We start from the raw sequence: 10,563 nt of genomic DNA, 5'->3' as shown, positions 1-10,563 counted from the left end.
CTGTAGTTGTCCGCTAGTAAAAACATAGTTTTATCAGTCATTATCCGTGTATGCCATTGTTTTGCGTTTACTACATTTCAGTGAATCAGGAGGCGCTGGCTGGTGTGAGTGAGTGGAGGTGGGGCTAATTTGCATATTCATAGATCAGCGTATAGTAAATTAGGCAAGGGTGTAGAGTTACATTCAAGCTCTTTTAAGGCATGAGAAAATTATTTTCACAAGAAAAAAACATTTAAATATGTAATTTTGATGATCAAAGATAAGTTGTAAGGGATAAAATATTTGACTACAGGGGGACTTTAAAAACTGCATTTTGTATTTACTTGGGTTATCTTTGTGTAATATTAAAATTTGTTCGATGATCTGAATCATTTAAGTGTGACAAACATGCAAAAAAAAAAAGAAATCAGGAAGGGGGCCAACACTTTTTCACACCACTGTAAATAGATCAAATAATCCTGAAAAAATGTATTGTGGTGTCTACAAAAAATTTTAAGCAGCACAACTGTTTTCAACACTAATTATAATAAATGTTTCTTGAACAGCAAATCAGAATATTAGGATGATTTCTGAAGGATCATGTGACACTGAAGACTGGAGTAATGATGCTGAAAATACAGCTTTGATCACAGGAATAAATTACATTTTAAAATATATTCAAAAAGAAAGCAGTTATATTAAATAGTAAAAATATTTTACAATATTACTGCTTTTGCTGTATTTTGGATCAAATGAATGCAGGCTTGGTGAGCAGAATAGAATTCTTAAAAAAACAAAAAAAAACATAAAAAATCTTACTGTCCAAAAACGTTTGACTGGTAGTGTACGTCTGCTGTTAGTGGGTAGAGAAAAAAATGCTGTAAAATTTTAATTTTTAAATAATTTGCTTTGGTTTTAGCACCAGTGTTACCTAACAAAAGCTAACGATTAAAAATCATTATTAATTGGAATAAAGCTGAAATCAAACAAATTCTAAACATTATGATAACTTAAAACCTAAACGAAAATGAGAAATGTTACCTTAATAACTAAAATTACTACAACTAAAACAAAAGTGACAAAACACACAAAATTACTAAAACTTAAACTAAAACTCAAATGAAAGCTAAAAATATGTAAATAAAAGCTAAATATTAATAAACACTAATAGCAAAATAACACTGTTTAGAACAGTGACGATACAAAAGTCAGCATTTTTCTGCAGCATGTAATATAAGATAATATAATAAGTTGGAACCCTCTGTCTTAAAGCAATGTGGCAGAACTACCCTGGTGAAGACGACATGCCATAACCTAAACTTCGCAAACAATCACAATCTTTTCAGAAAAATTAGAAGAGACAAAGTAAAAGACAATGCACAGATCTAAAAAAAAAAAAAAAAAGGATAGGTAGGGCCTATAGGGTATTAGATGCATTCTTTTGGTCAGACTGGATAAACAGAGGCTTGTAGCAAGCTTACGGCTGACATGCACATGTGATGCTGCGGCTGCATACACGCAGACACACACAGCACCAGATGGCTGGAGGATTACACTGAAGCTCTGTCCTTCCCCCAACACCAGCATCGTGCTATATACATCCGTCTAACTTATCACTTTCCCCTTGTGCCCCTGTGCTTCCTCGCTACATGTGGAGAACAAACTTCTGAACAATCCACAGCAATGCACAAAACACTGCAAACCAAATCTGCTAAAACATTACCATGCAGCTCTTTGCATACACTTTCTTCATACCCCATGCCTTTTTTAAAACGCGATCTGCTGCAAAACGCTGATAGGAAAGGCAAAACATAATAATCCACTGTTACATTCACGATGAGACCAAATCATATTTATTTTGTTCTGTTATTCCAGAATATCTCTCTATTCATCATCGAGATGTCAGTCTCTTTTGATTTTCTGTACGTGCTTCCACTCTCATGACTGCTGACAGCATGACATATCTTTGTGGCACAAAAGACCTCACAGAACAGCAATTTACTCTAGTCCAGACAAACTAAAATCAATTGTATTAGATTTATAAAGAGAGGAAACTTCTATAGACAGTTTAAAATTGCCGTCAGGCTCATATGCATGCATACCCATTCAGTTTTTCCATACCACTTATTTCTAAAAGCAGAATATTTTATATTTCAATAGTTAATAGCTAAACAGAACTGATAAAACAACAAGACTTTTATACCGCTGAAGAAATTTAAGTGGTGCTTGCACGTGCAAAACGCAAGCAGATGTACACAAGCTTGCAGGGTCAAGCTTTAAACTAGTCTCAGCCTCAGACAAGGTCTGGCTACGTGAGACTAGGTTTAAACTGGCTAAATGATTGGAGAAGTCCTGCATACATCACCAGAGAGAGGCCTGTCGTATTCAGCAGAAGACCCAGTTCTGACATTCTAATTACAAATATAAGTTCAAAATTCAAATAAATAAATGGAAAAATCGATGCATGTTTGTAACAAGATCTAACACGCATGCTGACTTTAAAGGGGTCATATGACGTTGCTAAATTATTTTGTGTATTTGGTGTAATGAAATGTGTTTATGAGGTTTAAGGTTCAAAAAACACATTATTTTCCACATACTGTACATTATTGTTTCTCCTCTATGCCCCGCCTTTCTGAAACGCGTCGATTTTTACAAAGCTCATCGGTCTGAAAAGCGAGGTGTGCTGTGATTGGTCAGCTATCCAGTGCGTTGTGATTGGCCGAATACTTCAAGCGTGTGACGGAAATGTTACGCCCCTTACCATACTGTGATGCCGTGTCCCGGAGCGACGAGACAAAACCAATAAAACCCATTATAAACGAGGCATTTGTTGCATCCAGTGGGGACATAATTACGGATTATAACTATTTATACTGTCTTTTTACGCGTTGGGTTGCATCGCGCCGCGTAAACATAAAACCATGTCTGCATTTGTGATCGGAGAAATGACAAACAACAAGTGCCCAAACAAAGTAGTTTCGCTTTCACAACGAAACACACAGCGTCTCCACGACATGGCGGCAGAGGCAGCAACAATACTACAGCGAGAATCAAAAGTTACACCTTCTTTCTTTGCGTAAACATTTGAGCGGCGTTATGCAAATCTTCCCACACAGTGACGTAGAACGAGCCGTTTTAGGAGGGCGTGGGCGAGTCCCAACTTTTATAAAGAATATCTCTTTGGGTTTGAGACTTTAGTCTTTGCAACTTTAGGGATCTTATCTATTCACGAACAGCTTGTAACACTCCAAAGAGAAAGGAAAACTTGAAATCGCATCATATGACCCCTTTAAACATTGCTATGCATTTTCTAGGGTAATCTGGGAGGTTACTGGGTTGCTATTACAGGCTCAAGTCAAAAGAGCCCATTCAAGTCTCTATGATATTAATATTTTAGACATGCATTAGGTTCGTTCACCAATGCAAGGATTAAAAATACAAATAAATTCTCCTCCTTTATAAGCTTAAAAAGTTTAAGGTATCAATTATGTCAGTAGCACAATGTATAGGAGAAATGTGATAGGATTAGACGTTTGCTCAAATTCCTATCTGTGATTATGTGCAACAGTAATATCAATACCTAATCTAATAATTAATTGGTCTAACAGGTAGCCAAATCCCAATCTCATAGCACTGGAAGAGATTTGCCTCCAAGTTTTCTGATTGGCTAACACACAGGAGCCAGTGGTCTTGTGAAACTGCATACCAGCATAGTAGTCTTAATATTTCTGTCATAGAAAGATATGCTAAAAATAGTAATAGTACAGTACAGTCGACATAGTTTTGCGGCAGGCTTCAGATATCTCTTATAGAGCATAAATCACAAAAACACACCCACAGTAAAGTCAGGTGGATGAAATGCAATAAACAAAAAAGTAAAATGTGTGCTTGTTGTCATGCATAATCATAGTGTACAGTAAGACAATCAGACAGGTGACCACAGCATATGCAATAACATCTTCAGCAGCGGGAAAACCCGTTAAGCGCATTAACGCGAAGATGAGTCGCATCCAATCCACAAAATAACACACATTACACTAACATGTTTATCGAAAGTTGCACCTTTTCTTGAATTATAACTTAACATCATAACCTGTTGCTTTAACCGATGCACTTCAAGTTGAGCAACTACACGCCATTTCAAAACAGAAGGATATATATACACAGGTATGCAATAAAAAGAAGACAATGCAATAACAAGAAAATGGATAAATATTTAAAAGTCCCAAACACTTACCTCGCACGCACAGTAGCGACATTGCTGAGATTTTAGTCCAGCACAGCACAATTATGACTTGATCTGTGGCATTTGCCACTTTATTTCCTCCACTTTCGAGATGATATTTGAAGTTGCGAGAAACAATCGTAGTTGTTTAAATTCATCGTAAAAATAAGAGCGAAGTACCGACTGTGTTTGCAACGCGCCAGGAGAGCTGTCCCCATGGCGTTAGTGACATGTGCATGAACCAATCATCTTCGAGAAACGGAGAATGTAGGCGGGTCTAAAAGATGATGCGTCCAATAACGTTTTGTAGGCGCACAGGTGTGTAAATCGAGATCTCATACCTGTTCTGTTTTTTTTTCATTATTATTTTTATTTATTTATTTATTTTTACCTGTGTTATTATTTATATAATACTGTATATTTTCTATTTCTTTTTTGTAGTTTATATTTGTTCAGTACCTTTATATTATATGTTGGAAATCAATTAAAAAAAAAAAGGTGTGTAAATCGCATCCCACAAAATGTTTTTTTACAAAGGTTTATTTCTGAGGATTTTGATGTAAATGGCTCCTTCTGTGGTCTCCAAACTGAAGATTTGTCTCATTTATATACGGGGTTAACTTGCGACAAAAACTAAACTGGATCTGGCGGCGTGAACATGTGATGCAGAGTGACGTCATCAGGGCTGAACTCAACCCAGCATTTCTAAACATTTGGAGTATTTTTTTGTGGTATAATTCCTGAAATTTCATTGAAATATGAAAATGTTATTCTGGGTTATACACATTTTGAAAGAGAACAATCAGATGTTTTTTTATTTACTCAATCTTATTTTGTTTCTCGCCAAATATTTTGTACACAAATGTAAATATTGTAAGTGTAAGCCTTTCTTTAACCTTTTTCTGGAAGAGTTAAAACTGTATATGTATTTGATTTCTGACTCTTCCAATAAGAAAGCTGTAAAAACTGTGAATCTTTTTAAAAGGTACATTATTTTCTTGCTCCCTGGCATGTAGTATATTAATGTCATTCTGTGTTTCATATATTACAATACAATTTTAAAAATTTAAAAATAAAAATAAAAACAGGTGTGTAAATCCCTCTTTAACTCGCATTATTTACAACAGCTGTATCAGTATAATCTTATATAAAATAAAACAAACTGCCTATGTTTTTTAACAAATAGCTGCAGGTTTGAATTGTATTTAATTTAATCATAGATGTAAAATAATAATTAAACAATTAAAATAATTGCACTTATATATTGTTGCTCTTTTGTTAGTTTTGACTGCTTCTATTGTCCTCATTTGTAAGTCGATCCCACAAAATGTTTTTTTACAAAGGTTTATTTCTGAGGATTTTGATGTAAATTGCTCCTTCTGTGGTCTCCAAACTGAAGATTTGTCTCATTTATTTTGGTATTGTGAGTATACTAAGAATCTGTGGAAAAACATTTTGAGTATTTTTTGTGGTGTAATTCCTGAAATTTCATTGAAATATGAAAATGTTATTCTGGGTTATACACATTTTGAAAGAGAACAATCAGATGTTTTTTTTTATTTACTCAATCTTATTTTGTTTCTCGCCAAATATTTTGTACACAAATGTAAATATTGTAAGTGTAAGCCTTTCTTTAACCTTTTTCTGGAAGAGTTAAAACTGTATATGTATTTGATTTCTGACTCTTCCAATAAGAAAGCTGTAAAAACTGTGAATCTTTTTAAAAGGTACATTATTTTCTTGCTCCCTGGCATGTAGTATATTAATGTCATTCTGTGTTTCATATATTATAATACAATTTTCAAAATTTAAAAATAAATAAAAAAACAGGTGTGTAAATCCCTCTTTAACTCGCATTATTTACAACAGCTGTATCAGTATAATCTTATATAAAATAAAACAAACTGCCTATGTTTTTTAACAAATAGCTGCAGGTTTGAATTGTATTTAATTTAATCATAGATGTAAAATAATAATTAAACAATTAAAATAATTGCACTTATATATTGTTGCTCTTTTGTTAGTTTTGACTGCTTCTATTGTCCTCATTTGTAAGTCGCTTTGGATAAAAGCATCTGCTAAATGACTAAATGTAAATGTAATAAATGTTGCAGCTTTGAGACAAGAACAACGTGCAGCTTCTTAAAATTATTAATAAAAGGAAAGTTTAATTTGCACTGATTTAATCGCATTTTAACTGTAACAAACTCATACATCAATCTGTAGGACTTGATTTATGCCTGGTGCTTCTGTGGTACACTCGCGCCATCTAGTGGTGAGCATGTAAACAATACTGTCTAAAAATGAATTTACATTCACATTTGTCTCAAAGTAACCGTGAACCTGAACATTCTGGAAAAGCTTCACATCAGCGACGCAATCAAAAGCATATAAAGATGCAAATGTTTGTGCAGAATCTAAATTTATAAAATTAAATAAAATTAAATTAGAATCTATTAAAAAAATGGCACTAAACGTTGTTTAGTTATATGGTTTAAACTTAAACATATTGTTGTTAAGTGTATTGGTTATTTAATTTATAGAAATTCAGTCTCCAGCTCTTATGGATTTAAGTTACATGGTTTTCGACAGATAACAAAGTGGACATATGCAAACAAAAGTAAACAAACTTGACTAATTTAGCTCTGGTTATAAATTAATTTTGTTTGCTTGTTTGTTTAAAACAAAAAAAAAATGTTCTTCCGAATCATTCCACAGGACAGAAACCTTAGCTTTATTTGAACTCTAGCGTTATTACAGTTTATTTGAGGTTTATAAGTAAAGGTATTTATTTTCGATTAATATATTTTGGTTGCTTAAATTAGTCTACAAAATATGAATTTGCCAATTAATCGAAATATTATTACATAAACCCTATTTTTGTCAAGTCGTTATCTATACGTTTCCGAAGCTGAGTCAAAGGAACAACTTGCACGTGTACGGAGGCGTGGCTTGACAGACGGAACCAATGGGAATGTTGTTCTTCGAAATATATTACTATTATTCAAATATATTCAAATAGTGCATTAATACTCAACTGCTATTGGTTCGTAGACGAGAAAGCGACCAATCGCTTAAATGACAGCCCTTCAGCTGTTCGAACGTCCCTCCCCCTAGTTATTTTTCAGCAAATCCCGGAAGTATTGTTTTTAAAGGGACAGAATCATTTCATGGGCGAGGGCTTTGGACCAAGAGCCAAGCAGAAAATAGCAAAGGCGCCTGCCTATAGGACGTGGAAAGGAGACGAAAGGCAATCAAAACAGCTTTGTCGACATTCAGAAAGCAGGATTTGGTGTCCTCATCGGTCAGATATATCTTCGTTACACTGTGTACACATTTCAACGCAGATAGTTTGACGTCGATTACACTGAAGATCCTATCTGCTGTCTAAAACTGGATCAAACTCTTCCTCCTCCAGCTCTGATGGGAATGTTAGTTTGCTGACTGCTGCGGCCCTTGTCATTGTCATCGTTATATGTGTTTGCTGTGGGTGAGTTGTTCTCTTTGTGCTGCCATCCACCTTTAGATCACTCTCATTTCACCATTTATATATAGATCAGTCTCTAGGCTCAGAGATTATAATAGTATAAGTTACAACATACCTTAACAGTCACACTAATCAATCATGCATATACCTTCATACTCCAACTTGCACGTGTACGGAGGCGTGGCTTGACAGACGGAACCAATGGGAATGTTGTTCTTCGAAATATATTACTATTATTCAAATATATTCAAATAGTGCATTAATACTCAACTGCTATTGGTTCGTAGACGAGAAAGCGACCAATCGCTTAAATGACAGCCCTTCAGCTGTTCGAACGTCCCTCCCCCTAGTTATTTTTCAGCAAATCCCGGAAGTATTGTTTTTAAAGGGACAGAATCATTTCATGGGCGAGGGCTTTGGACCAAGAGCCAAGCAGAAAATAGCAAAGGCGCCTGCCTATAGGACGTGGAAAGGAGACGAAAGGCAATCAAAACAGCTTTGTCGACATTCAGAAAGCAGGATTTGGTGTCCTCATCGGTCAGATATATCTTCGTTACACTGTGTACACATTTCAACGCAGATAGTTTGACGTCGATTACACTGAAGATCCTATCTGCTGTCTAAAACTGGATCAAACTCTTCCTCCTCCAGCTCTGATGGGAATGTTAGTTTGCTGACTGCTGCGGCCCTTGTCATTGTCATCGTTATATGTGTTTGCTGTGGGTGAGTTGTTCTCTTTGTGCTGCCATCCACCTTTAGATCACTCTCATTTCACCATTTATATATAGATCAGTCTCTAGGCTCAGAGATTATAATAATGGAAGATGGATTCTTAAGGTATAAGTTACAAGATACCTTAACAGTCACACTAATCAATCATGCATATACCTTCATACTCTAAGATTAAAGAATGAAATGGTCCAGCAGTGTGATATATAAAATAGACTCCCCGGTTCTTTTCCACCTTTTGTGTTTGAAATGATCTCACGTGTGTTTGATAATGGCAGATTAATCATAGCCTGCACACACAATGCATACAGGAGCTCCTGTATGTTCTTGCTCAGGGGGGCGTTTCTGCTTTGTCTGATTCATGCTATTTCATCCACTGAAGGCAACTTTCATCAGTGCATTCTCATCCCAGTGCCTCCTTTTCTTTATGTTTTAGGTTTTATTTGATTGTTCCTTTTTGATTTATTGCATGTTTTGTGATTGATTTGAAGTGTGCATGATTCTGTTTCCATGTTACACCCCTAGCCATGGGCCCATGAATCATGCCTGGCTTTTAGTAGCCCAGTTTATTTTAAAAGGTTGCTTTTGTGCTTCACAATAGACTGCTGTTGCCTAAATGCTGCGAAGATATTGTGTTGTTCTTGTAGGCTAAGTATTATCAATGATACTAATATTTCACGAGAAGACTGAGTGAGTTTTGTCAGTAGGTGGGTGGGTGGGTGTGCGCACACAGGTTGCAGAGTATGTAAGAGGCATCCATCCTGCTCATTACTGATGCCAGACAAGACGTCAATGGAAAGGCACAATGGAGAGCTGCAGAGCGATTTCCATTGTCCAGAAAACGAACCGAGAACCGGCAGTGACCCAAAGTGGGCTCTTTCTCTCTGCAAAGGGCTCAGATGTCCCAAAAGAGCTGCAGGTAGAATGTGACCTTTTTCCATCAGTTTGAAACCTGAATATTAAGAGCTTCAGATCAGCTTCCTAATGCCCTTGCTGTGTGATCTCTTTCTGTGTGGCCGTCAGCAGAAGTATGTATTACATCACTGGGTTAGGGAAATGCATGGTAGGAATAGCTGCAGCAAATCTGAAGATAAGCATGTCAAGCTGGTGTAGGAAGCAAATGCGTGTTCAGGGTGAGGTGGCTTAGCATGCTGCGTTAAGGCCTGTAGCGACTCCCTTTCTGCAACTGATACCTGTAAATGTTGAATGAGGGGTTTCAGTTCAACATCTCCCCTAAATGCAATGTATTCTCGTTCTCTCATCTTGATGAGAGGGAGGGTGGTGCCGGTCCATTAACACTGTTCTTCCGGCGTTGCTTGGAGTTTGGTCTTTTTTACAGACTGGCCCTGCTACTAGGTTTGAGCTGTTTGAATTGGATCCTTGTTCTCGTATGAGGTGAAATAAAATATTGAATATGAAAAACTTAAACTTAAAAATGTTATCTTAGCATCTAAACATATTTATAGTTGAAATATTGAAATGACTAACAATTAAATAAAAATTAACCTCCTGAGACCCTGCATCCTCATATATGAAGACATTATATTTTAGTGAATTTCTCTGAGACTATACATGCCACAGTTTTAAGCCTGTACAGAGCACATTCAGGGCTTTACAGAGATACTAAGTGTTTGGATATTTCACCATGACCACCCCCTCTCCTTGGTCTTCAAAAATGTCTGATATTAATTTAGAGACATTCTTATGGAAATATGATAATATTTTGTAAGTATCATTTAAATCTGACTCATTTTTAAACTGTCGGTCATAAATCGACATCTCAGGAAAATGTTATGGGGTTTCAAATCAAAATATAACTTTCTGTTACGAAACAGGAGGTTGATTTTATACATGTCCTCATATGAGGACACTGGGACTAAAAGCATGGTTATTACGCATTTTGGGAGACACAACAAATGAATAGGGAAAGAAATTATATTTCAATATTCCTATGAAATATTATATATTATTATGAAAATCTTGCCAATGATTACTCCCATTATTGCACTTCTTTTTTCATTACATGTTGACCCAAAAACAAATTAATATGCAAATTACATACAGTTTGTAGATACATTGTACATAATGAGACAACCCGTTTATGGCCATTTTACGCACATGTTGCATAAAGGAAAATGGA

At 35.7% G+C, this 10,563-nt stretch overlaps 1 protein-coding gene across 5 annotated transcripts in view; it reads left to right on the top strand.

Annotated features, from left to right (window-relative positions):
• The first annotated feature begins 8,098 nt into the window (after positions 1-8,098).
• Positions 8,099-10,563, top strand: part of LOC107684984 (protein FAM214B-like) — a 21,799-nt gene continuing 19,334 nt past the window's right edge. For 3 of the 5 annotated variants that reach the window (XM_016481390.1, XM_016481386.1, XM_016481388.1), the window contains exon 1: positions 8,099-8,417. The gene's annotated coding sequence lies outside the window, so the exon portion shown is untranslated. Of the gene's footprint in view, positions 8,418-9,160; positions 9,343-10,563 lie in introns of those variants that run through there. The other 2 variants (XM_016481387.1, XM_016481389.1) reach the window with 2 other exon arrangements.

Source organism: Sinocyclocheilus anshuiensis, unplaced genomic scaffold (genome assembly GCF_001515605.1).
Source record: "Sinocyclocheilus anshuiensis isolate Anshui unplaced genomic scaffold, SAMN03320099.WGS_v1.1 scaffold605, whole genome shotgun sequence".
Lineage (NCBI taxonomy): Eukaryota > Metazoa > Chordata > Actinopteri > Cypriniformes > Cyprinidae > Sinocyclocheilus > Sinocyclocheilus anshuiensis.
The sequence above is the reverse complement of the archived record's forward strand: the minus strand, read 5'-3'. Positions and strand labels throughout refer to the sequence as shown.